We start from the raw sequence: 27,190 nt of genomic DNA on the forward strand, positions 1-27,190 counted from the left end.
CAGAATGCCACTCGCCGCTCTCATCTGCACTCCCCTCCCCTTCGGGGTCCTGCTCCTGCTATCCATTGGGCATCGAGTACATCTCAGTGAAGGTCTGGAGGACAACAAGTAAAACAAATATCATTCAATCGACAAAAATCAATTTCATGGTAAATCAAGATAACACTCGGCAATTCAGAATTGGACCTTGTCTGTTTTGTATGAGTTGTTGAGTGGAGGGATTCTCCTGGACCCCCTGGGGTTGTCCTTGTTGCCAGTGATACCCTTCAGCCACTTCTCCACCATATCCTTGTCGACCTCTTCTGGGTGGATCCGAGTGGAATCATCAATGCCCGAATACATCCACATCGGATGGTCACGAGCTTGAAGCGGCTGAATGCGTCGTCTGAGGAAGACTTCCAACAGATCCATGCCAGTCACGCCGGCACGGATGAGCTGGACCACTCGCTCAACCAGCACCTGCACCTGCGCTCTCTCCCCCGGGGTCACTTTCAAGGCGGAAGGTTTCTCTACTCGGGCCATGGAAATGGGGGGAAGTCCAGTCGACTGACCCAGAGTCAGCTGGTCTTTGCAGTATAACCAGGTCGACTGCCACCCTCGGACTGACTCGTGAAGGATTATGGCCGAGAAAGAAACCCCTCACTTGAATCCCAAGACCCCCACACATCTGGATCACTTTTGTCTTATCGTCACTCGGATTAGCTTTTTTGACCGACTGAGAGCGACACGTGAAAATGTGCTTGAAGAGGCCCCAGTGCGGTCGACAGCCCAAGAAGTTCTTGCACATAGACATGAAAGCGGCAAGATACACGATGGTGTTGGGCGAAAAGTGATGAAGTTATGCTCCAAAGAAGTTCAAGAAAGCTCGGAAAAAAGGATGAGGGGGCAAAGAAAACCCGCGGTCAACGTGAGTGGCGAGGAGGACGCAGTCACCCTCCTACGGTCGAGGCTCGGTCTCATTTCCCGGGAGCCGCACAGATCCGTGAGGAATCAACCCCTCCTTAGCCAGATCGTCGATGTCGTCCTGGAGAATCATCGATCGGATCCAATCGCCGTGGATCCAGCCGCGCGGCAGGCCGGACCTCGACGAAGATCCGCCCCGGCTGGATTTCTTCCCCTTCGCCTTCGTCGTCGCCTTTTTTTGCGTGCTCCAAAGCCGCCGTCCTCTCCTTCCCCATTGCAGCGAGCGGAGCTTAAGCGGAGCAGCGGCGCCGAGGAGGAAGCAGGTGCGGCGAAGAAGAGGAGAAAGGGAAGGAATGGGAACGCACTGTGCAAAAAACCCCATCTAGAGCCTTATATGGACTCGGTTCCGAGTGGCTGACTTGTGGGTCCAGGCTATCATGTCAAATCGCGCAATAGCCGCGCGCAGTACGTGGCGAAAAAGGGGGCGCGGAGATCGAGGCGACCTTGACTAATCTGTCCCAATTACCGCGGCCTCTCCCATCCCGCGCGCTTCTCCAAATTCGAATCCCAGAAGATCCGCAAGTAGCAGAGCAACCTATCAGGCAGAAGATTTTCTCCACATCAACACTCGAAGCTTTTCAGCAAAAGTTCACTCGACAAAATCGAGAATGGATCAAGGCGACTGAAAAAGAAGTTGAAGTCATCATGTTGTTCTCTGATCCTAGGAAGGCGCTTCTGAAACACAAATACTGAGTCGGGAGTATTTTCAACTCCTTCTCCACTCAAACCCTGAACCATTCGGGGGCTACTGATGAAGCTATGTACCTAGGGTAGGGTCATGGATCTGTCCAAGACATTCCCTCCCCAAGGACATCACCCTAAAGCCAGGGACATTCGAAGGATACCATCATCCACTCGACCAGAAACATTCCACTCGGAAGAATGATTATCACTCGACCGTAACGAAAACCACTCGACGTACAGAAGATCTAAAGTCACTCAGCATATCAACGGTCGGGCGTTTACTCATAGACTTTAATGACCATTTATGTCTCTTTATTACTAGCGTTACCAGTAACGCCCCCCTCTTGATGTACCTTAAATCCCTTGCAACGTGGGCTGGCTGGGGTCCTGGCGCACTCTATATAAGCCACCCCCTCCACATGCACAAGGGTTTGCACCCCCTGTAACACACACGCATATAATCCAGTCGACCGCCTCCGGGCACCGAGACGTAGGGCTGTTACTTCCTCCGAGAAGGGCCTGAAGTCGTAAAACTCGTGCGTACAACTTCGCCATAGCTAGGATCTTGCCTCTACATACCTACCCCCATTCTACTGTCAGACTTAGAACCACGACAGACGACCTTAGTGCTATTAGTTCTATGTTACTAAATTTGTGCATGTACACACCTGCTAGTATCAATTTGCTGTCATTCACACACTATCGCTATGCTGTTGCAGTTATATTTACCTTCCTCATAAAATGTTCATTTTGTTATTTATTGTACATGAGTAAGAACTTGTAGCGTCGTTGTAGTTAATTATAGCTTCTGATGTTCCATAATTTGGTTGTTGTCTCAGTACCAATTATTTCATTTCCACTTTGATCTTTTTGAGAAGATATTTCATAATTAACATGTTTCTTCAGTTTTTCAAAACAAGCATTGGTGATTTTCTATGTTGCTATAAACCCATTTCCCCTACAGTTGTTGCTGATCTAGTTTTAAATATTATAGGATGAACGGAAGTGTTCTTACTTGGAGTGGGTTGATCAAGAGTGGCCAGAGTCTTTGAAGATGTGCCTAACGAAGCTCTGGAGCATGTATGAGGAAGTGAACACACGTAGGCTTATAGAAAGTCTTGTCAACACTGAATCATATTTCAAGATGCGGGATAAAAAGTTGAAGGTGGAGAATGAGCTCAGATTTTTTAAATCAGACTTTGCTAAGATGGGGCTGGCAAAGGAGGAGGCACTTTCCCAGTTGGCCCGTGCAAAACGGGTTCTTACTGAACCGAAAGCAGAGGTGGATAAGACGACCCTGGATGATCTCGATTAGGGAAATGAATATATTGTTCTTATGAAGTTAAACTAGCTATATGTTGTACTATGCTGTTTCCATGTAGCTGCCGTACTGTGATGTTATAATATATTTGTGTGCCTGATATGAAATTGGCAAACAACTGTTCGATATGAAATGTGAATTTGCGTAATACTGGAATTATTAACTGTAAACTAATAAACCTGCTAAATGTGTCATGGACCCTTGCAAATGGTTCTAGCAGTAAAAGCGCTTGCGATGGATAGCCCAATGCCACACAGTTTTCTTCATCAAATCGTGTGTGATATAGTTGATAAAAGCAAACAGTTAACCAAGGAAGACCGTGTGTGATAGTTACACCTTTCATACACGAGCCTACACATAAAACTGTGTGGGGTTTACGTCCGAACGGAAACGTTTTCCCTGGATTGACTGTGTGGGATGTACATAAGAACGGAAACGTATTCCTTGGATTGACTGTGTGTGATATACATACGAACGGAAATGTTTTTCTGGGATTCACCATGTGGGATGTACATACCTACGGAAATGATTTTCTCGGATTACCGTGTGGATGTACATACCTACGAAAATGATTTTCTCGGATTACCGTGTAGGATGTACATACCTACGGAAATGATTGGGGTTTGATGCCTCGCCCGATTGCACACGGCCTTAGCCTAGGTCCCAAGAGGGCCTATACCCGACGATTTCTGGGTCGTGTGGGAAGGACACCCTATCACACACACACTCACTTGGCGACGGTTCCAAATGCCGTCGCGGAAAGGGGTAAAAAACCGTTTGTTTAGGACCGACGCGCACCAGTGTGTCGCACAAAAGCACAGTATGTCTAGTCATCCACCCCCTACGAACCCCACTTCGTGTCAGCGGTAAGGTAATCCTAGCTACGAATGCATGCCCCCAAATAGCTAGGTCTGAAATCTCACCCTACCGTAACACAAAACCTATAGGAGTCCATCATATATATATTTGGTCAAACTTCCCCTTTCGCTTCCTGACAAAGGTGGACTGTGTGCCGACCCACAAATGTGTGCTTGTGGTGCGAGAAGGGTCAAACCACATACGAACCACATGCGGGTGGCCCTACTATATGTATGAAAATGGTGTGGTGTGTGATATTTAACTACCATTCATAACTTTTGATGTGGCACGTGTGCCTTGCAAATTAACCGGACTTCCCCATACCCAGGAGGTTGCAGGTAGCGCGAAGTAGCCCCCCCACACGCACACACGTCGGGGGAGGGCATCTCACCAAGACGTACTGGAACACAGACCAAGCAGAATCCAACTTGGTCGTACAACCTCTCCCCGCTCGTTGTTGGTCAAAGTGATGGACGTCCACACGACCCCGCAAAATAGGCTAGCTTGTCGCCGATAACATCACGAGGGAGTATTGTATGAAGACAAACCCACTATGTTCATGTGGCCCAAGTATGTATATGGAAGTGGTGTGTGTGGTGTTTGAATACCCAATGCGCAAATTTGATGTGGCGCCATGCTTTGGAACCGTAAAATCCCCACACCGAGCGAGGGTTCACGACGCATAGCATGCGCTAAAACTTAATTAGGCTTCGAATGGGTCGACCTACTATATGGTAACTCGAAGCAAAGAAGAAGAGTATATCCACCCTGGTAACCTTTCTTGTCGTTGTAAAAAATGATGGATGCCCATGCGGGCCCACGAATATATATATAGGCTTGCCGCCCATAACCAAGCGAGTGAGAGTGTGTCCAAAGACAACCATTATTGCATGCGTGTGTCCCGAACATATTGATCGAGTGCATGCATATGTGTTGAATACCCGACCCAATGCACAACATTGATGTGGTGCATGCGTTGAAAATCGCAGAGGTCCCCACACAGAGCAAGAGGTCGTTCATGACGTGTCATGTGCCCCCCTTCGATCCAGCGGGATGGATTCATGTGTACAAATGCGCTATTATATATATGTAATCTCACATCATGATATATATCAAGACAAAACAAAAAATTAATCCCCTCCTAAGTCAAATTAGTTAACCTCTCTCGCGCTGTCGGCAAAAGTGATGGACCAAGATGGTCACCCCCCCTTGACACGAACTATATATACACCTAGTAACACAGCCCTAAAAGAATTAATCCTCCTTGTTCGTCAAACACATACCTCTGTCTCGCCGGGTCAAAGTGATGGACTACAAACTCGCGGGCCCAACACAGAAGCGAAGCGTACGTCGCACACGAGTGATCATCCTATATAGGACTACGTACCACCGTCTGCATGCATGTGGCCCAAAGAGCTATTTGTGTGATGTTTGAATACGCAATGCACAATTTTTATGTGGCACCACGTATATAGGAAACCAAAAAGTCCTCGCAGAGAGCGCGAGGTTCATGACACATGGCATGCACTATATGTACGCCCCCATTCGACGCGTGGTATATATATGTACTTCTACTATATAGCACAAACCAAAAAAGAATCATTCCTTGATGATCAAATTAACCTCTCTCTCATTGGGTCAAAGTGATGGAGGACAACCTCGCATGCCCACGGATGGAAGCGCCATACGCGAGTGAGTTCCAATATATAGGGAAACCACCGCCTGCATGGTATTGCGTGATGTTTGAATACCAATATAATGTGCAACTTTGAGGTGGAACCTGCCTCGAGAACCAAAAAGTGCCCACATGGAGCAAGGTTATGACACACTTATATATAGAGTATTCATGTTGCCCCCTCTTTGACATGTACATACTCCTATACCATGCATATACGTAACACAAACCAAAAAAGAACCATCCTTGTTGGTCAAATTAGCCTCTCTCTCGTTGTACGTTCAACTAGTTGATGACGACCTCGTGGGCCCACATAGAGAGGCATGCACGAGTGATGTCATAGGACAAAACCACCGCGTGCATGCGCCCGTGTGTTATGTGATGTTTGAATACCCAATGCACAACTTTGACGTGGCACATGCTTCGCAAACCGGAAACACACTACACCATGATGCGTGTAGCCCCCTCACTTCAAGATGGCGGGAGTGTGTACACACGTGCTCGAACTTTGATATGGAATCCCACCATGATCCATACCACACACATGCCCAGATGAATCCACCTTTTGGTCAAATTAATGCCTCTCGTTGTTGGTGGAAACTAAAAACCTTTGCGGGCTCACGAATGGGCACATCACTGATAACCGCACGAGGAAGAGTGTCCAAGAGGACCACCAATGCATGCATGTGGCCCAAACATTATGTATGAAAGGGCTGTGTAATGCTTTAAATAACCAATTCACGACTTTGATGTGGCATATATGACTCACAAAATGATCAATAATCCCACACGGAGGTCCACGACTCATAGTGTACTGTCGGACCCCTCCCCCCACCCCCACACAGACAGACACACACATCCCGCACCACCACAGCCACTCTGAGGCATGTCAAACTTTTTCTGCAGTGAACATGTGACGAAAGGCGGAGTGTCGTGTTAATTAAAAAAACAGACATCATTCGACCATTTTTATACATTTATTGATTTCCTAGGGATTTAATGTGCAAAAATCAAATTTGAAACATGTGCACCAAAATGGGTTGCAAAATCATATGTGTCCCTGGGTGCATGTTTCCCTGTGCAAGAGATTTCAAAATATTGAGAATATATATTTTTAAAATTCAGTAAATCCAAAACTTAGTTGAAATTCATGAAACTTATCGTGGTGTCATATATGGACACCAGTAGACTGTGATATTGTATTTTTTCATCAACGAGACCCATTTTGATATAATCTTCTTACAAACGGAGATTATCAAAAACTGGCAACCAATATCTCATATGCATTATTTATTCGGACCGTGTGTGTTAGACCGTGCCATGCTTCAGTTAAGCACTAAAGCGCCAAAAAATAAACCAAAAAATATACGTGCTGCCACACGCCCCTTGTGCTGTATGAGCATGTGCGAGTTGACGGGACGCATGCGAGCAGTCCGCCGCGTAGGCATACCGGGAGACGTGCGTGCAGGTGTGCGTATTGACGGGGAGGCGTGCGAGTAGCTGTGTGAAATGATGGTAGGAATGGCAGAAGTCCGCCGCGCAGGCTCACCGGGAGGCGAGACAGCTTTTGACCACAGCCTGCCTCGCTCCCACTGGTCCGTATTTATTGCACGCCCGAGCCGCCGGCCATAATAGGCGGCCCCACCCCCGGTCCACAGTGGTCACCAACTTCTGGACTCTAGAGTGTATGAGGATGCCGCCGAAGCGCACCATTGGAGGGAGTGGCGATGCCGGGGCTGCTGAAGCACCCGCGCAAGAGTCATGTCCCTTTTTATATGATTACAATTGCCAGGATCTCGAATTTCAATTTTTGAATCCACATTATGTTGATTTCGAATATATCATTAGGTGATCTTGTGGTTTATAATGGATGTAGTCCTACATTTTGACATTCCATCTTATATGAAAATTTTACTCCACCCTATGAATATATATATTGTCGTCTACCATATGGACTAAATTTAAATCAATTTTCCTTATTTGAATACGATTGTTGTCAAGTTATACCATCATTTAAATATTATCTTGATAACAGAAAACATGCATATAGTAGTAATCATATTTCAATATGAACTACATGTACCATACGATCTCCAATTCAAATATTTGTATCCATTTTATGTTGAATTCAACTCACAGTACATTGGTCTAGGTAGTGAGATGTTCGGGATAATCTAAACCCTGTTTTCATATGTATAATTTTTGGCCTAAATGGGACAAGTTTTGGTATAAGCTTCTTGCAAACCGAAGATTCTCTCAACAAGCCTCGTGGTTCCGAGAGGGAACGTGTCACCTTTGTGTGCGAAATGATATACGCTGCCTGCCCCCTGATTTTCTTTACAGAGGCAACATAGAACTATATGAGTGCCCTGTTAAATTTTGGAACTATTCCGGGTTTGTTTGGCCTTTTTTATGCATTAATTGAGTTTCTGGTCATTTAATGTGCATAATTCAAATTTGAACTGCAAGCACATGCTCCAGTGCACCAAAGTGGGTTGACAAATCACATGTGTTTCCTTGGGTGAATTTCTAGGTCCCATGCAAGAAATGGGAATGAAATTCAAACATCTGGGCATCGTGACACGACCGAGAACATTGAGAAACTTGGTTTTTAAATTCCCGTAAATCCAAAACTCGCCTGGAAATCATGAAACTTGGCATGGTGTCATGTCATTGCACTAACATGTTGTGGTAAAAAATTTGGCCGAACTGGGAGAAGTTTTGGTATAAGCTTCTTGCAAACTGGAGATTCTCTCAACAAGCCTCGTGGTTCTCAGAGGGAATGTGTCACATTTGTGTGCCAAACGATATATGCTGCCCCCTTGATTTTCTTTACAGAGGCAACATAGAACTATATGAGTGTCGTGTTAAATTTTGGAATTATTTCGGGTTCGTTTGGCCCTTTTTATACATTAATTGAGTTTTTGGTCATTTAATGTGCATAATTCAAATGTGAACTACAAGCACATGCTCCAGTGCACCAAAGTTGGTTGAAAAATAACATGCGTGTCCTCGGGTGAATTTCTAGGTCCCATGTAAGAAATGGGAATGAAATTCAAACATCTGGGCGTCGTGGCTCGGCCGAGAACATTGAGAAACTTGGTTTTTAAATTCTTGTAAATCCAAAACATGCCTGAAAATCATGAAACTTGGCATGGTGTCATGCCATGGCACTAAGATCATGTGGTAAATTTTTTGGCCGAATTGGAACAAGTTTTGGTATAAGTTTCATGCAAACCGAAGCTTCTCTCAAGAAGGGTCATGGTTTTGAGAGGGAACGTGTCACCTTTGTGTGCGAAACGATATACGTTGCCCCCCTTGATTTTCTTTACAGAGGCGACATAGAACTATATGAGTGTCGTGTTAAATTTTGGAATTATTCCGGGTTCGTTTGGCCTTTTTATACATTAATTGAGTTTCTGGTCATTTAATGTGCATAATTCAAATTTGAACTACGAGCACATGCTCCAGTGCACCAAAGTTGGTTGAAAAATAACATGTGTGTCCTCTGATAAATTTCTAGGTCCCATGCAAGTAATGGGAATGAAATTCAGACATCTCGGCGTTGTGGCTCGGCGGGAAACATTGAGAAACTTCATTTATAATTCCGGTAAATCCAAAACACGCATGAAAATCATGAAACTTGGCTTGGTGTCATAACATGTGTCATCAACATGCTGTGGTAAATTTGTTGTCCGATTTACGAAGGCGCACACATTAACAATCAACAATGTCATTTTGGAACAAGTGTTGTCATGTTACAATCGGAAACACAAGTATTATTGAAACCGTGGGCGTTCTACTCACCATTTATGTGCCGCCAAGTGTCTCCTTTTTATTGGCTAGGAGGCGCCGTCCGGGGTAGCTATTTGAGTACGGGAGGCATATGGTCAGACCCCTGCGCGTGCTTATCGGGAGGAGAGCCCTTTGACCTCCATCTGCCGCTCACCTCTCTCCCAAAGTCTCCATTAATGGCGCCCGAGCCCCTATTTAATGGCGTGGCTATGTCTCACTCGAATGAGATTTAAGAGAGAGAAAAGAAAATCTAAAAAGAAAATTTTGCACGGATCTTGATGTAAGATCCGACGAACCTATATAGCATCTACTGCGACTTATAGCAAGACTGATGAATGTATAAGGACGATGATAATGGATAATAATTGTCTTACATATTTAGGAAGATAATTAAAAAAAGCCACATGCCGCTACGCCCGAAATACACAAGGGCAAAAGAAGAAGGAAGACGTATACAATGATCTGGCTTGCTGCAGGTCCCGGAGACTAGTTTTCGTAGCGAGCGGTGATGATCTCTTTCATCAGTTTCATGTCCTTAATACGCTGCTTGGTAGCATCCACGGATTCCTCCACCAGCCTTTCACGCTCGATGCGGAGCATGGCATTCTCGTCCATAAGTTTCTTGACGATGATGCCCGTCCTCTTCTACAAGGCAGCGGTCTCCTCCGCCCGCTTCACCCTTCTGGCGATCTTCGCCCTCAGCAGGTCGCACTCGGCCCGGAGCTTCACATTGCCCTCCCCTAGTTGCTGGATGACGCCGGTAGCCTATTCAAATGAGGCTTTCATGTCGTCCTGCAACCTCGCCCAGCCAGAGTTCTGATCCATCTAGCTATGGATGATCACATGCATGTGCCTATAAGAGTCCTCGCTTGCCCACGAGTCATTTTCCTAGGCCGCCACAGCGCGGGAGGACATCTCTGCTGCATTCGCGGCGCGGCGGGATGATGTCTCCTACGCAACCTTCTTCTTGTAGACTTTTGTTGGGCCTCCAAGCGCAGATTTTTGTAGGACAGTAGCAAATTTCCCTCAAGTGGATGACCTAAGGTTTATTAATACGTGGGAGGCGTAGGATGAAGATGGTCTCTCTCAAACAACCCTGCAACCAAATAACAAAGAGTCTCTTGTGTCCCCAACACACCCAATCCAATGGTAAATTGTATAGGTGCACTAGTTCGGCGAAGCGATGGTGATACAAGTGCAATATGGATAGTAGATATAGGTTTTTGTAATATGAAAATATAAAAACAACAAGGTAACTAGTAACAAAAGTGAGCGAAAACGGTATTGCAATGCTTGAAAACAAGGCCTAGGGTTCATACTTTCACTAGTGCAAGTTCTCTCAACAATGATAAAATAATTAGATCATATGGCCATCATCCCTCAACGTGTGACAAAAGTCACTCCAAAGTTCCCATCGCGGACAACATAAGATGAAATTGCTTGTAGGGTACGAAACCACCTCAAAGTTATTCTTTCCGATCAATCCATTGAGCTATTCCTATAAGTGTCACAAACAGCCCTAGAGTTCGTAGTAAAATAACACCATATGACACACATCAATCAACCCTAATGTCACCTAGATACTCCAATGTCACCACAAGTATCTTTGGGTCAATTATACGATATTCATCAAACAACTTCAGATTCATAATATTCAATCAAACACAAAGAACCTCAAAGAGGGCCCCAAGATTCCTACTGGAGAAACAAGGACGAAAACATCATCAACCCCTATGCATAGATTACCCCAATGTCACCTTGGGAATCCGCGAGTTAAGTGCCAAAACATACATCAATTGAATCAATAGAACACCCCATTGTCACCACAGGTATCCCACGCAAAACATACATCAAGTGTTCTCAAATCCATAATAGTATTCAATCTGATAATAGTGAAACCTCAAAGGTAAAACTCAATTCATCACAAGAAGGTAGAGGGGGAGAAACACCATATGATTATACTATAGTAACAAAGCTCGCGGTACATCAAGATCATGCCAAATCAGGAACACGAGAGAGAGAGAGAGATCAAACACATAGCTACTGGTACATACCCTCAGCCCATAGGGTGAACTACTCCCTCCTTGTCATGGAGACCGCAAGGATGATGAAGATGGCCGCCAGTGATGGTTTCCCCTCCGGCAGGGTGCCGGAACGGGCTCCCAATTGGTTTTTCGTGGCTACAGAGGCTTGCGGCGGCGGAACTCCTGATCTAGGTTTCTTTCTGGGGTTTTTGGTATTTATAGGAATTTTTGGCGTCGGTCTCACGTCAAGTGGGTCCATGAGGCAGCGGCAAGTTAGGGGGGGTGCGCCCTAGGGGGTGGGTGCGCCCTCCACCCTTGTCGTTCCCTCGGGACTCTTCTGACCCATCTCTTGTGCTTTGGGGGTCTCTTTTAGTCTATAGAAAATCACCGTAAGTTTTCAGCCTATTCCGAGAACTTATATTTCTGTACAAAAAATGACACCACGGTAGTTCTACTGAAAACTTTGTCAGTCCGAGTTAGTTCTAATAAAATCATACCAAAATCATATAAAATTGTTGTAAGCATGGCATGAATACTTCATAAATTATAGATATGTTGGAGACGTATCACGAGACATCTCTGCTGCTTCGCGGCGTGGCCGGACCAGTCTGCTACATCGACGATGCGGCGGGACCTCTGTGCTGCTTCGGCGGCGCGGGGGGACCTCTATGCTGCTACTGCCGTGCGGCGAGACATGTCGGCTGCTTTCGCAGCGAGGGGGACATCTCTCGTGCTTCCGCTTCCATGCTCGCCTCTCCCTGGTGGTAATCTCTCGACCCAGAACTCACACTGGCCATGGCAGACGCAAGGGAACGATGATGAATGACTTGTTTGTTTTTGTGGATGAGGAGTTGAGGAGGAATGTACAGTCATCTTGGAATAGTAGTATTTATAACCGAGTACTAATACACTCCTAAGTGGGAAACCGTTTAGGTTGTGATTAATGTGAACAGGTTTGCAATTAAATATAGCGTGGTAGTAATTTTGAATGTGACGAGACGCAAGCTCAAAATTTATTGATGGTTCTAGTTTTGAAGTGTGTCACTATTCCCGGATGGCGTAACATGGGCACGCGTTCTCGGCCATGGTGTAGCAGTTTTGTAATATGCCATGGTACTTCTTTTTCTACTGTTGTGTACGTGCAATAACTGACACCATTGGATACGTATCTTACGGTTATTGGGGCGTTCGACAAGAATAGCCTCGTGGCAAGCTATAGACTAGTCTTTCTTTCACACACATTACATCTACACATATCATCTCTCTCCCGCTTTCCCACACACACACCTAGTCTCTCGGGACTTCTCGCACGCACCATCTCTAGCTCCCTAGGTCGATGCCACCCACATACACTTCTACTCTGAGTTTATTACGTTATACACGAAGAGAAGAGGTGCATGCATGCACTCGTCCTCTCTCACACACGTATCTGTAGCTACGAATTGTAGTGTTCTCAACCATCCGATTGGCTCTATCATAGGTTCCCATTGCTCCTTGGCCTTGAGATTGAGAAGTTTAAAATGCGGAGGCTAAGCTAGAGGCGCGAGGTTTTGGTTAATGTGCAGGCCGCACACGGCACCAACACGACACGAGCTTCGTCTGCCTGGTGCGCAGTCGGGTGAGTACTACTAATAGTAGTACTACTTTGATGTGTCGCGTCAACTCGCAGAAGTATGCAACACTTCCTCAACAAACAAGCATATAAGCTACTTACACTTCTTACACAAAGGATCTTTATATCCAACAGACACAAAATATCCATTCGGCTATTGGAAATTACTTTAACTGTTGATCTGTTGCCGAAGTAATTGCTGCATTGCCACCAAAACCCACCGTCTCTTAAGCTAAAGTAGACCGAGCTAACCCGTATATTAGCATTACTAAGATAAGCAGAAGGTACTGTAGAATCATTTAGGAGGTGATCTTGTCAATCTGAATGTGGAAGGACACCGTCCTCGACAACCCAGCCCCGACCAGTAGCTTGGGAGGAACTGTGAAGAAGGTCAGCTCCTGCATGGTGACGTCGCCGGGATCCTTGCTACTTGTCACCTTGATTTCCACCTTGACGGTGTCGGTCCTGCCTTTGGGCTCCCCCGGCGGGCCGTTCGCCCATAGCTTGGCCACATAGTGCGGCGGTGGGGATGCCCCCGCTCTGATGCAGACGACTGACACGACGATAGGCGCGCCGATGTCGAGCACGCCGCCGACCAAGAAAAATGTGCGGCCATCCTCCTCTGCGAATAGCAAGAGCCGTGGCTCCGACACTGGAACTTGCAGCTAGAGCACCTTGCCGTACTGGATCCTGTGCACGGGCATGTGATGCATGGTGCTGATGTGGCGGGGGAGCGCCAGCGGCGGGCCATCTTAGCCGCAGACGGGCACGGGGCATTTGCAGGGTGCGAGCAGACACACGCGCTGGTGATCAACGAGCTTGTGGTAAGTGACGTAGAGCCCACAGCCTTCGTGTGGCCACTCCACCCTCACCGAGGAGAGGACGGTGTCCATCACCGTGTTCTGCACGTCGAAGCCGCCGTCAGGCTCGCACTTGTGGTACTGCCGCTGGTTCCCGGGGCGCTCGCCGCGGCAGTCCGCGCAGGCCAAGTGCCCTCCCTTGTACTGCACAAATCAATCGAACAACACATCAATCAAGAAACCTGCACCTTGGTCGATCAGCCGAACGAACGAGGTGTATTCGAACCTCATACACTGGAGGCTTCAAGGGGCGGAGGCACAAGGGGCAGTGGAGCAAGATGAGTTCCATAGAGACCATAGAGCTCCATCGTCGGGTCCTATTCCATCGGCATGATCTTGCCCTCCTCGTGCACAACCATCTCTCGCTTTAAGGCCGGGGCATTAGAAAGTTTTACCATCACATATTCATACTACTTCAAGGTGCATTAAATCAACACATGCAAGTATCAAAAGGAAAGTCACGGCATGCATGCATGCGTTGTAATTAATGCATCGGTAAATGCAAATTATGGAAATATATCGAGTGCACTGCTTTGATGTGTCGCGTCAACTCGCACAACAAGGAGACGTTTGATTACAATGCTCTCTCCCTCGCCCATGAGCGTGGTTGCTCACAGGACTAGGAGAAGCTTTCGCTACACGCTCTCCCTCCCGCGCGCGGTGGACATGCAGCAGTTCATTCAGTGTCAGATGGCCAGAAGCATACTCGTAGTACTCCACTGTAGTAGTACCATCATTGTTCGACTTCCCGAAGAGGCGAAGAGCCAAGCGCAACCCGGACGCTCGTGTGGCAGTTTCATGTGTAGGGGCGGTAGTATAGTGACATAGTCTAGGATAGCGTGTACCGTGCCTCTAAGCTTAAAATCATTGGAGTCAGCTCCATGCTATTAGGCCATCTCGAAGCATTTTTTTGATTAAAATAATCTTCTGGCCCTACCTGTCATCCTGGTGATTGTAGTTTGCACGCTCATCTGTTCAAGACAGTGATATATATTTTAATTTGTGGTGGGGTAAATGTTAGAGGTTGCAGCAAATATATTGTACACTGCAGGTCTTTTAGAGCAAGTACAATAGGATGACATAGGCGGGCTGTAAGACTTTAAATATTACATTTTTTGATGAGTTGGCGAAGAGAGAAAGGAGAGAGAAGAGAAGCGGGCTACTCACTAACAGCCAGCTATAGCACGTGCTCCTAGACACTCGTGAGAGAGGGAGGTGGGCCAGTGCTATGATGTGTTGCGTCAACTTGTACAACGAGGAGAAGCTTGATTTTACTACTACTAGTGCGCCCTCTCCCTCGCCCATGCGCGCGGTGGCTCGCAGACAAGGAGAGGCTTTTGCTTTTACTACTCCTACAACAAGCTCTCCCTCACCCACACGATGGACGGGACATGCAGCAGTTGATTCGATACTGTAGAAGTAGTAACATCATTGTTCGACTTCTCGAAGAGGCGAAGAGCCAAGCGCAGCCCGAACGTGGCACTTGCTAGTAACATGCTTTTGTTACTAGTCCATGTTACTACCTTCATAATGGGTAGTAACATATGGACGGTAACATACAAGCCTTCATTAATTGAGACATAGACTCATTTTACCGCACATTTAGTGCATCTGCCTCTCATCTTCTCTCTATCTCTTTCCTCACATTTATTGCATCTGCCTTGGAGCACGCATATAGCCAGGCTCTTGCATGAGATTAGACTAGCCACAATGGAGAGTAACATACACTGGTAACATACACATATCCCTAGACTATGTTACTATCTTCATATTGGGTAGTAACATAAGTGTGGTGTCATGCAAAGCTCATTTATTAGGTTATAGACTCATATTGCATTGGGACATGTGATGTTACACTAAGTTACTCAAACTACCTCTCTCCTCATTAACTCATTGCCACATAAGCAAATTTGCTGAGTTGGACTCGATGTTCCTGCTGTAGTTACTCCCACTGTGGCTAGTCTTACTCTTTTATGTCTCTCTCCTCCACATAAACAAAATTTCCATGTAAGCAGGCTATAAGCCCACTATTGTACTTGCTCTTAATAGTATAGCCCTGTAAACCGGAAAGGAGGGACTACTCCCTCCGTTCCTAAATATTTGCCTTTCTAGAGATTTCAACAAGTGATTACACCATAAATGAGTACATACGGAGCAAAATGAGTGAATCTACACCATAAATAAATACACAGTTCTCTCATTTTCCTCTCCGCCTTGGCCGCGGTGCACAATATTGAGTATACTACTACTGACTAGTCTCTTTTTGACACGCATTTACGTTGATACGGCTTGAATGCCAACGCGGCAGAGGGTAGCGGTTCCCAAAATGTTGAACGGTCAATGATGCCTCCGCATTCAATTAGCATGTAGAGGTAAGTAATTGGAGAAGCAGAATGGAGCCAGCACGATGTGAATGCAACACAGTTTGGACTCTCATATAAAGGCGCCCCACCACTCCAATCCATCTACTCCTAGTCTCTACGCAACACTGCCCACTCCAATCCAAGACCAAGACTAAGTGACCAGACGCCACAAGCACCCATGGCATCGATGGACGCGAGCGGCAGTCGGCTGTGCCGGATCGTCCAAGACGCTGGCCTGCGGCCCCGCACCGCGCAACATTTCCAGATGGTGCTGGTGACCACCAGCGTCATAGCCCTCGTCGACGCCGGCTTCGCCTATCGCATGTACCAAATGATGGTCGACTCCATCCGCAAGTTCACCGCCGTTAAGAAGCGTGAGGACGACCTTGCTGTACCGCTCCAGCCCGCGCACCTAGGCTCCTCATTGCCTGCCACCCTCATCGGCCTCCAAGGTGACGATCTCTTTGAAGCACTGGTGGCCCTGCAGTTACCGGAGGTCACGACAAATAATGTGCACCTCGAGGCCGCGTTCGCCGCGTTTGCCGCGCAGCGCCTCGCCGTGCAAGAAACCGTCGACCTGCACATCCACGTCTATGAGGAAATCGTCTACTTAGGCTAGTACAAGGCCAGCAAGGACAGAAAGACGTTGGTCTTCTTCCAGCGGCTGGAATCTTTGGACGGCATTGTTCAAAAGCACGCGACCTAGCCACGAAAGCCGCTGCTACTTAGCCGCTGTTCGGCAGGCCGGCACCCTAAGTCGAGGAGGTGGACGTTGTTGATGGATGCATCTTTCTTCTTGCCTCCTATAACCAGCACTGCATCGCCTCGTGGCCTTGGTGTTTTGTTAGTGTATGGCATTTTTCTTCCAGTTGTAAATGACATGTGTGATCCCTTGCTCTTATCTGGCGTTAATTAAATGTGGTATCACTGTCTTCGTCCTAGTGTACTACCTAGGTATTGGTTTATTAGTCCCTTTAGTAATTTGTGCTAAATTTTGACCAAAGATTTAACTGACAAAATGTTAGTTCATGTCAACAAAAATTATATCATTTGATTTGTATTTGAACATAGTTTTCAATGATATAATTTTGGTGACATGCATGAAACTTTTGTTAGTCAAATTTATGGTCAAAATTTGGCATAGATTATGATGGGGAGCAATAAACGAGGACGGAGGTAGACTGGTCCATCACCATCGTGTTTTGTGTCTAATTTTGACTTCAGTGACCCAGCCTACATGGAGGGAGTACTGTATATATTAGCGCGACAACCAAACTTATATATTCAAAACTGGGCGTTACTACATGTCACGAGTTCAAAACGAGAAAGTGGAACAAGTATAGCATGCCTGTGCCGTTCCCATTGTGCCCCCACACGGTCTGTGCGGCACGCTGCTCAAGCTAGGGAACACTTGTTGTCATAGCATTTTCACTGTTTGGTGGGCTGCAGTTGAGCTAACCGACTATCGGCAAATCCCCACCCCACCCACCGCGCGTCGGCTGAGTTAGAATTAGAAGAGAGAAACGAGGGAGAAGAGCTAGCTGTAGCATGGACGCTGTTGTCAGATGGGACTCTTGTTGATAGAATAGGTTTACTAAGTACTCGTACCTCTTTTTTTGAGGGAAAAAGTAGTCGTATGTCTAGTACCACTAGTTGGGTGCGTGCGACCTATACCTGTCATCACTTTAGGTCTCCTTTTCGAACTGCAGCTATGCTTTATAGTACATATTTTTCACGCATTTATCCTCCTATATGTACTCCTAGGATATTTCCACGTGCTCCCTTTCACCGACATGTGGGACATAGAGCATCTGGGTCGTAGTGCATGCATGACTCGGAGCATATGCAACCATGCTGGCATACTTTACATTTTAGACCTCACGAATTACATGCAAACCCCTCGCAGAAGTATAAATAAATAAATGAATTACTACATGGAAGCCGGATTATTTTCATAGAAACCGGAGAACTTTCATTAAATTTTGGACATAACACATTTATAAAAAACGATCGGACCTAAACCAGTCTAAGGGCGTCTTTGATTCGCAGGATAATGAAAACACAGGAATGGGGGAAGTATGATGGCGATGAACCGAGAGGAGGAGGAAGAGGAGGAGTACTGTACATGCTAGAGACTGGACTGTAGCACATTGTTTTTTATGGCCATATCACCACTCTATGGCCTATCCCCTGCTGGTTCACTGGGCTGCCGTGGTTCGAACTCCTCCGACGTGAGTAGTAGTACTAGTATATACACTATATATACCGCATGATTCTTTGCTCCTTCTTACATACTTTGCCGACATGTTGGAGAGCCAGCATCCGGGTCGACGTGTCATGCACCAGATTAGAGTGGGGAATGGAAGGGGGGGCATCACCCCGGTCGTAGCGCTAGTAATTAATGACTATAGTGACTAGTCATATCACAAGACCCTGTCTTTCCAGCAGTAACGCACCGTCAAATCGCACAACCCTACCTTTCCAGCAGTAAGTTGAATCTGCTACTCCCTCACCCTCCTCGCCTCTCTATCGAACCGCCTACGCAAAAACTGCCACGCGTACTGTTCGTGAAAAGCCCCGCCCTCAACTTTTAACTACTCATAGTATAATTTTGTATCAATGAATTGCACCATGGAGCAGAAAACCAAAAGAAAAAGGTGGTACATGTAAACAAATACAGTTCAAGCTCTAGCTAGCGATTTAGAATGTAAACGGTGCATGTGTTTATACGTATATGTTAGTTCAAAGTACTGAGTCCATTGATGCAATGTGGTCAAACTGTACCATCGATATCTCAAAGCCAAAATAGTTCGAGCTTGTTCATTCTATATAAATACTAGTACTATATGTTTATTCACCCATGGGGTTGTTCAATGAATGGAGGGCCAGGGAGCACAAGTGAACAATACTACTACTAGTAAGTAGGAGCCGTACAGTTAGTCATGTTAAATAGGAAGTTTCTTTTCTTTAATGCCACGTACACAAATTGAAACACTTGTTGTGGAGAGAAAAACATAATCACTCCACTATATATATAGGCAGGGGCCTGAGTGCTTGTTTTACTAGGGTTGCTCTCTTCATGCTCTCATACTCTCCAGATCTAAACAAGACAGCGGTAGCAACATTTTTCTCTCTACTCACCGGTGGTCACAGATCCGGCGGGATCCCTTCAACCGGTGTGTGTAGAGGACTAGGTGCACCGTTCACGCGATCATCGGCGGTGAGGGAGGAAACCCACAGCTGCCGACGGGTCCCGATCCTCTCCCCGTGCCGTTCTCTCCGAGACTACACCGGCTTGGGAGGTCCGCCGACCCCTCTTCCTCCCTGCCGTATTGTGCGCAGATCCGACCTGTCGCCGGCCTCCTAGCCACATCCCGACGACCCTCAGGTGTAAGTTCCTTCGAAAGCGTCCTTGCTCTACTGCCCCAGCTCCCCACATGTGTACATGTGGATCTTTTTCTACTTCCATCAGCTCTTCCAAAGCCACCTAAATTTTTAGTATTATTAGAGGTAAAGCTACTTCATGCAGTCGAATCTAGCTAGGACTTGGTTCAAACAACGAAGAAAGGGGCAAAGTCGTAGCATGAATCTAGGACTTGATTCAAAGAGAAAATAACAGGGGGAAAGTAGTAGAGATTGGATACCCAACATGTCTCTTGGTTGAAAGGGGAAATAAAGGGAAAAGGCAGTACAAACTGGATAAGGAACATATCTATTATTGGTTGAAAAAAGGATAGAAAGTGGCGGCTGGTGGACAAGTCAAAAGAGTATGTCTAGGATTAGATTTGGTTCCCTCACATAGTAAAAGGTATCCAGGATTAGATTAACTACCCTCATAGAGTATGAACAAACTCGGCATCACTACTTTATGCCTCCTTGTAGCTACATTGTGCTGATGCATCCACTGTCACATGTCCTTATACCAACCTTTTGCAGTTGTTAATATAAGGGCGCATGTAAAATGAAGCAATCACAATGTTACCATAAGGACATGTCTAACCAATGTTATTGTTAATCTAATGCCGCCAGTAATACGATGCAATTAAACTATGTTACAAATGGTATTCCTGCAATTCTTCCCAGTATGACAAGTAAGTTGCTTCTTTACGCTGTTGAGTGTCCTGGTGTCCTGCTACCTCTTGAGCACTGCGTTGGTTTTCCCTTGAAGAGGAAAGGGTGATGCAGCAAAGTAGCGTAAGTATTTCCCTCAGTTTTTGAGAACCAAGGTATCAATCCAATAGGAGGCTACGCGCGAGTCCCTCGCACCTACACAAAACAAATAAATCCTCGCAACCAACGCGATAAGGGGTTGTCAATCCCTTCACGGTCACTTACGAGAGTGATATCTGATAGATATGATTGGATAATATTTTTGGTATTTTTGTGATAAAGATGCAAAGTAAAAAAACAAAGGAAATAACTAAGTGTTGGAAGATTAATATGATGAAGATAGACCCGGGGGCCATAGGTTTCACTAGTGGCTTCTCTCAAGAGCATAAGTATTTTACGGTGGGTGAACAAATTACTGTTGAGCAATTGACAGAATTCAGCATAGTTATGAGAATATCTAGGTATGATCATGTATATAGGCATCACGTCCGAGACAAGTAGACCGACTCCTGCCTGCATCTACTACTATTACTCCACTCATCGACCGCTATCCAGCATGCATCTAGAGTATTAAGTTCATGGAAACAGAGTAACACCTTAAGCAAGATGACATGATTTAGAGGGATAAATTCATACAATATGATAAAAAAAACCCCATCTTGTTATCCTCGATGGCAACAATACAATATGTGCCTTGCTGCCCCTACTGTCACTGGGAAAGGACACCGCAAGATTGAACCCAAAGCTAAGCACTTCTCCCATTGCAAGAAAGATTAATCTAGTAGGCCAAACCAAACTGATAATTCGAAGAGACTTGCAAAGATAACCAATCATATATAAAAGAATTCAGAGAAGATTCAAATATTGTTCATAGATAAACTTGATCATAAACCCACAATTCATCGGTCTCAACAAACACACCGCAAAAGAAGATTACACAAATAGATCTCCGCGAGAGAGGGGGAGAACATTGTATTGAGATCCAAAAAGAGAGAAGAAGTCATCTAGCTAATAACTATGGACCCGAAGGTCTGAGGTAAACTACTCACACTTCATCGGAGAGGCTATGGTGATGATGTAGAAGACCTCCGTGATGGATGCCCCCTCCGGCGGAGCTCCGGAACAGGCCCCAAGATGGGATCTCGTGGGTACAGAAGGTTGCGGCGCTGGAATTAGGTTTTTGGCTCCGTATCTGATCGTTTGGGGGTACGTAGGTATATATAGGAGGAAGGAGTACATCGGTGGAGCAACAGGGGGCCCACGAGGGTGGAGGGCGCGCCCTGGGGGGGGGGGGTAGGCGCGCCCCCCTACCTCGTGGCCTCCTCTTTTGTTTCTTGACGTCGGGTCCAAGTCTCCTGGATCATATTCTTCCTAAAAATCACGTTCCCGAAGGTTTCATTCCGTTTGGACTCCGTTTGATATTCCTTTTCTGCGGAACTCTGAAATAGGCAAAAAAACAGCAATTCTGGGCTGGGCCTCCGGTTAATAGGTTAGTCCCAAAAATAATAGAATAATAAAGCCCAACAATGTCCAAAACAGTAGATAATATAGCATGGAGCAATCAAAAATTATAGATACGTTGGAGACGTATCATGTCCCCACTGTCCCATGCCCTTAAACCAACTCTTTAGCTGCCGTTGATCTACTGTATCTGGTAAACAAGCAATGCCACCATTAAAGTAATCCCATATTTGACGAATTTCGTTGTTGATCATAATGCTTCCGGTAACATGAAGCAATGCTACCGTTTTAAAATTTCTACAGTCCTTGCATGGTTGCCATGAACATAATGAAGATGCTTCTTTTCATTTCGTGTATGTTTTGTATCTTTTTATTGACCAGTAAATATTTTATTTCTATCTTTTTGTGCGGATAGGGATATCCATTTCACCTCGTTGCTATTGTGACCTTTTGGTTAACTGCACAATTTTTTTTCTTGGAATGAGTGTCTTGTCCAGTTCAACTAAAATGTCACGTGGGCAACGTCTCTCAATTTTTGTGGAACGGCACAAAATGGCGATTGGAGTTTCCAAAACTCTGTCAAACTCTGCTGGTAATCTCGTGCAACATTTTATTAGCCTTTACAAGATGAGCCATCACTGTCACCACAATGGCACTTTATTTTAGTAGAGCTGCACAAAAAGATAAGCAAATTATAGTTACACCCTACATGAGCAGGACAACCAACCTTAATGTTGCTCAATTTTAGTGAAACTACTAAAGAAGAACCTGCCAGCTCATGAGAGCAACTACTTGTTGCTAGATGAATGATGCAATCTTTGCTTCATTTCAGGTGAACTGCAGAAAAAGTCGCATGAATTGAATCATCCGAGTGGAGTTGCAGGTTCACCACATCGAGTCGTGGCGGCATAGGGCCCCTCTCTGAGTTATGGTTCCCATGACCGGATATGTTCCTTTTTGGTTGATTTTGACTCTGCATCCAGCTAGTGATCTTGTGCTACTGTTTTGGCACTGCTACTGCCACTGATAAAATGAAGTAACAATACATTTAAAATAGAGATACTGTCTTAGCTACCATTTCATTTCCAATGTAGATAGCTTGCAGAAGACCTATCCGGCAGAATCAAGTCCATGTGCACTGCATCAATCAAATAGCTGCACTGAACTGGCGTGGGCCACCTCTCTAACTGACAGGCACCACAATTTTAGTTGAACTGCACGAAAAAGTGATTTAAATTAGTCGACGCTCTTCCTTATACTGCCACACTGAGGTGTTAATGGATGTCAACGAATCATCTTCATGGCAAGATACGGGGACATGAAGAATAACTTGATCTCCCAAAGTTATCTCACACAGGTTAGTACTGTCCTTTATCAACACGATTGTGCCTTTTCATACTATGCTAATGTTGTATTTTTTAATAAAGCTATTCTATCACAATCTTTTCTCATTTTGGAAATAAAGTTGCTTTAACTAGTGCCAATATTATTTTAATCATGCTCTTTCTTATCTATGCAAACATGAATACTCAACTACAGATGTTGTGATGGTCAAAAGCATTCACCCAGGGTTGTATGACACAGCTAGCCAAGATGGATTTAATCACGAGATTCAGTTTATCCAAAGGCTCTAAAGTGCCATGCGTGTGTGCAAGGTGGAATGATATATTTCAGGACATTGATTGATGATTCCACTAGATTCTGCTATGTGTATTTGTTAAATACTAAGGATGAGGCTCTATACACACTACTTCAAAATCTAGAAGGCCCTCTTGTGCATATATTGGAAGTGGTAGTGCCACCAGTGATGCAGAATATTTCAGCTACCAATGTTTGACCTGCGTGGCCTTAAAAAGGACTGGTTTCAATGTTTAAGCAAATCCTTGGATCAAATTGCTTACATGAAGCATCAATCAATTTTTATTTATTTGTTCACATTCTCACAACGTTTGAGTTGTACACTTACGATTGGCTTTGAGCTGTGAATCATTGATATATGTAGGCATCTTTGTTGTATTTATTATTATTTGAATCTAATGGTTGGTTCTGAATCTGGCAAGCCGAGAATCATTGTGATGTGTAGTCATCTTTGTTTTACTTATTATTTGAATCATATTTGTTGGTTCTGAATCTTGCAAGCTGGGAAACATGGCATGATGATGCAGAGGACAACAACCATAACTAGCTGTTCAAACTTGGTAGTATTGTCTATGTGAAAGTGTGGCAACTCTCTTCTTCTTAATTAATCAATGAGGCAAATATTTGGCCTCCGTTTTGGGAAAAAGTGCGGCAAATGAGCTAATCGTTTGCGTCTTGAGAATAATAATTCTAACTGGTGTGCATGTTGATCCTGTGGCACTGATAGAACGAGCCAATGCTTTGGTTGTTTTAAGAATAAATTTTAATTAAAGCTAATAAAATTTATGTAAAGTGACCACTAAGACTTGCTATTACAGTACCAATACAGACCCGCTCGTGAACCCGAGGGGGCATGTTCTGCCGGGCGTGCAGCGGGCGAGGGAGGTGTAGTAACTGTTGTCGCCTATACACACTCAGTTTACTGTTGGATGCAGTTCCCCAAGAGCAGAAAAACGAACTGCTGCCACCGCCTACCCACTCGTTCACCGTTGATTGCAGTTCCCCAAGATTTAAAAAATGAATTGCTGTTGCGATGGTGCCACCCCCAGTACCCCAGTACACACCAATCGTCTTCACCCCCTGCCCCCAATCCCCACAAACGGGAACCGCCACATCAACTCTACGTGACAGGAGACTCCAATGGCAATCCGAGGGGTGAGCCTGCTGGATATGGACTTCAGCAAGGAGTTCACCTTTGAGTTTGCCGTTTAGACCCATGGCAGCACCAAGTTGAATGTGATGTGCACCAATTATCCGGACTCAGTGAAGCTCTACCTCGCCAAGTTCAAGCAGTACCCACAGGAGGAGAAAGCACAAGGTTGCGGGATTAGGCCTTGTGCCCATCCATTCGTCTCCTAACAGGGACCGGCAGATCACTGTCGCCCAGGTATGCGTGCGGGACAAGGTTCTTGTCTACCACTGTAGTAGGGCCACAAGAGGTTCTGGAGCATCTGGTGTAACAAGCTTGTCGACATCCAGAAGAAATACAAGATCATCGCAAATGGGCAGGAGAAGGACTCCGTGGTTGACCTTGCCGCGGCCATTATCGTCTCCTGCTATGCCAACATGAAAGAAGACGTCGATACGAAGAACATGAACACGTGGGAGGTACCTCTGAATCTAGCCTACATAACCTAAGTGGCCAAGGACACATACACATGCTACAACATGTACATGCAGATCTTGGACATGAGGGCGTGTCTGCTTCCAATAACCGACGAGTACACGGACAGCCGCAGCGTCATGATCAAGCATGCCAGGATGGTCTAGATGATGGACTTTATCTGTTTAAGCACCTTTATCATCTGAGTGTTTCATGCATTAGCCTATGCGTCGTAATTATCTGTTTTGTCTGAAATATTTCGTCTAAGAAACAAATAACCTGTTTGCTTTTTTAGTGGCGATTTGCTTATGTAACTAGTTCACTGGGCTGCCGTGCTTTAAATCTCCTTCCTCCCAACATATTCCCCTTCTCAAGTGGACCCAACAGGTCTTGTACACAAACATCTAGGACCAACCACCTATCCATTTGTATTTCTTAATTTTGTTCAATCTTTCATCCTCTTCCTACGACGGCTGACGGCGCTGCTGCACACGCCTCGGTGACCCATCCTAGCCTATGGTGCTGGCCAGGCCATCCCTCTACTCCCATAGATTCTTTGGCAGCGGCAGCTCCATCGGCCCACCCTGCACCCGGACAAGTCAACCCTCGTACTCCTCTCTGCCTGCGTCTTCCCCAACTCTGGTTTGTTCGGTCCAAGGTCTCGACGCCATCCTCCGCCTTGGTGCTCTCGCTGTGGTGCCGCCGTCTGTCGTTCCCAACATGGTCAACAAAACGAGAGGAATCAGGAGACGACTGTTCGTCGAGAGGCTAACAGTCCTGGGCCCACCAGGTCCATGGCCTAGGTTTTGTTGTTTAACATGCGCAGCCCACGACATGCAGACACAGTTGATCCAGCTGGTTTCAACTTTTTTGGGGTCCAGCAGGTATCAAGCGGCCTCTGGGCCTCCCAGCCTAGCTTGTCTATAACATCAGCAACCCAAGTTATGTTTGTTTTTTCAAGATGACGCTCAGCTCAGTTCTACTTTTCTATAAGAATGCAAAATTGAACATATGTTTTCCCTTCTATAATAGTATGTATATACATATTTATATCCTATTTTATTACATATATATAATAGAAACAACATAAGGTTCTGTTAAACCTGTCGTTCGTCCAACCATTGTATAGATCTTCCCACTTCCTTTATTTTTCGTTTTTATTAATCCTATATCTGAATTTTCTCCCACTTTCTTTTTCGATGTAATCTGAGTTTTCTCCCAGTACTTTTCCCTAGAACCAACTCAACTGTCCCACGCCTAGCCTAAAAAATAATAATAACCCACGTCCTATTAACTCATCAAATTAAAATGATATTTTATTTCGTAAATCAAAAGTTCTTACAAAGTAATAATAATAATTGTTTATATATAACTTGGCAAGTCGACTCCTGGTGATTGCGTGCATAAGCTTGCAAAAAGATTTTACTGACCAATGCACTAATAGACGTGCAATCATGTCTTTATGTTTTTATAACATTTCTCCGTCCAGCCCAACATGATATTTTCACCCAGCCCAGCAAGTCCACGGATTTCGAGAAAAATGCAAATGGGCTTTAAATTCTAACATAATATATAAACATGCTGCATAGACGCTACATCATTGTTTCACCCAGCCCACCAAATGGACTAAAAAACCAAATGGACTGGCTAAAATGTGGGCTAATAGGTCGAAGCCTAAGCACTTTCTCAAAAAATAAAAATACAAAGGTCGAAGCCTAAGGAAGGCGTTGGATTTACATCCAACGATAGGCATTCTTCTTCAATCTCTCATCTTCTTCCCCCAGCGCTGCCGGGACCGCCTGCTCCAGCCTTCGGCGTCCAGCGGTGCTGTGTTGCGCACCTTACAGCGAAACACTACCCCATCGACAGCCAGGCCATCCCTCCACTCTTCTGCACCTCCTGTTATTCTCTGCCTAGTGTAGGCCCACCCCGCACCCGACTAAGTCAAGTTTCCCACTCCTCTTCGTCTATGACTCCACTGCCGCGTCTTCCTCATCTCCGGGGCATTCCAGTCTGGGGCCTCGCCGCCGTCCACCAGCCTTGGTGTGCTCTGCATGGTGTGGTCGACGTGGTCAACAAACAAGAGTCATCGAAAGATGACTGTACGTGGAGAGGCTGACAGTGGGGACGCACCACACCCATGGACGTATGCGTGCAACTGCATCCTTTTTGCCCTGAAAAATAATGTTTTCTCCCCCTGATAGCTCGGACCCACCAGCTACA

This window comes from Triticum aestivum, chromosome 7D (assembly GCF_018294505.1).
Source record: "Triticum aestivum cultivar Chinese Spring chromosome 7D, IWGSC CS RefSeq v2.1, whole genome shotgun sequence".
In the NCBI taxonomy this organism is placed as follows: domain Eukaryota; kingdom Viridiplantae; phylum Streptophyta; class Magnoliopsida; order Poales; family Poaceae; genus Triticum; species Triticum aestivum.